Below are 1,952 nucleotides of genomic sequence, written 5' to 3' on the forward strand. Positions count from 1 at the left end.
CTGCAGTGGTGGTATGGTTCAACATTCCCTTTCAGGTGGTTCCCACATCAGCCAATACCATGGTGTCAACTGTTCGGATGAGTAGAGTCATGGGTTGCATGTGTCCCTTTCAGGTGGTTCCCACAGCAGCTGCCTGATGTTCTGGGGTAATTCTGAGGATTTGGGTTCTGGTAGTGTAGTCAAAGCATGGCATATGAAGTCTCATACCATTTAGCAAGAATTCAAATAACTGTTACTATCTTTTTTTTTTAACATCTTTATTGGAGTATAATTGCTTTACAATGGTGTGCTAGTTTCTGCTGTATAATAAAGTGTATCAGCTATACATATACATATATCCTCATATCTCTTCCCTCTTGTGTCTCCCTCCCACCCTCCCTATCCCAACCCTCTAGGTGGTCACAAAGTATCGAGCTGATTTCCCTGTGCTATGTGGCTGCTTCCCACTAGCTATCTATTTTACATTTGGTAGTGTATATATGTCCATGTCACTCTCTCACTTCGTCCCAGCTTACCCTTCCCCCTCCCCATGTCCTCACGTCCATTCTCTACGTCTGTGTCTTTAGTATTGAAATTGTAAACCACTTCATTAAAACCTTTCATAATACTTTGGTATAAGGAGTGCATGGCAGGCAATATAATAGGCACAAATAACCTAACATGGTGGATACAAATATTTGGGTCTTGAATATGTTTTTTCCCCCTATATCATGGGTGCCTGATCTAGAAATTTACATTAGACAAAGTCACCTTGTGGGGACCGAAACAGACATCTTGTTCTACATCCTGTTAATGCCTCTACAGAATGGACAGCTTTGTACTGACTGAGGTAAGAATTACATACAGCTCATAAACTTTCCCTTGGAGCAGAGCATTTGGTAAGAGAATTTTTGTTTCAAAGGACTCTGCATCATACGGAGAATATTGAAGGAATTGAGATGTGAACAAAACTCAGTTTTTTCTTGAATTCATAATGGAAATTGACAAGTTTCTCCCAGAGGGAAGGCAAGGCCTACCTGCTCCAGATTTTCCTGGAGAGTAAGTAGTAAAGTATTTGAGTTTCAAAACAGTCTTCTTAAAAAATAAAAATGAAGGGAATTAAGTGCCAGCAAAGCAGTTATTAGGTTGATTATATAGTGAATATCCAGCTGGCAAAAAAAAGCAAATGTTTACCTACAGCAGGTATTAGAATGAAAGATTTTTTTAAGATAAATTAAGTGATAAATATTTGCCCTTTGGTTATCCAGAGTTAGCTGGACTGTTATAAAAATGTTTTCAATCTTCTTTCAGATATGAAAGTTTTAAAATGACATATATATGTGCATACGAATTAAGTGTGTAGAAAAACAGAACTTGTAGAAATGCTGATCAGCAATAGGTTTGGGAAACTAGAGAAAATAAATGTTATTAAAAACAAAATATCAACTGAACTTGCCTGTTTAATGTTTACTGGTTTAACCTTACAATTTTAAGATGCAAATTTTATCTAAAGTGGTCTGAAGTTATCACTTGATGATTTGGTACACATGCATTGTTATAGAAACTGGCTTATGGCAGATAATTTGAACAATATGTGATTGTCAAAGGATGATGGTCTAATTTTTATTATTGATTTATTCTTTGTAATTAGTTACCTATCAAGTATTAAAATGTTTCTCATAGCATTCCAAGATAATATCTCTTTGGATGAATGTGTCATTTAAAAATTATTTCTTGTGAAAAAAATGACTGTATTCTCTGTTAGCACACGTTGCCTCAGAAGAGAATCTCATATAGAAGTCACTAGTGATGCTCCCTGCTGTGGGTGAGCATTTGCTGGTAACCACATGCTGGGCCTTGGGGAGGAGCTCAAAATTAATTTCAGGGGCTTCCCTGGTGGCGCAGTGGTTGAGAGTCCGCCTGCCGACGCAGGGGACACGGGTTCGTGCCCCGGTCCAGGAGGATCCCACATG

The sequence above is a fragment of the Physeter macrocephalus genome, chromosome 1 (assembly GCF_002837175.3).
Source record: "Physeter macrocephalus isolate SW-GA chromosome 1, ASM283717v5, whole genome shotgun sequence".
Lineage (NCBI taxonomy): Eukaryota > Metazoa > Chordata > Mammalia > Artiodactyla > Physeteridae > Physeter > Physeter macrocephalus.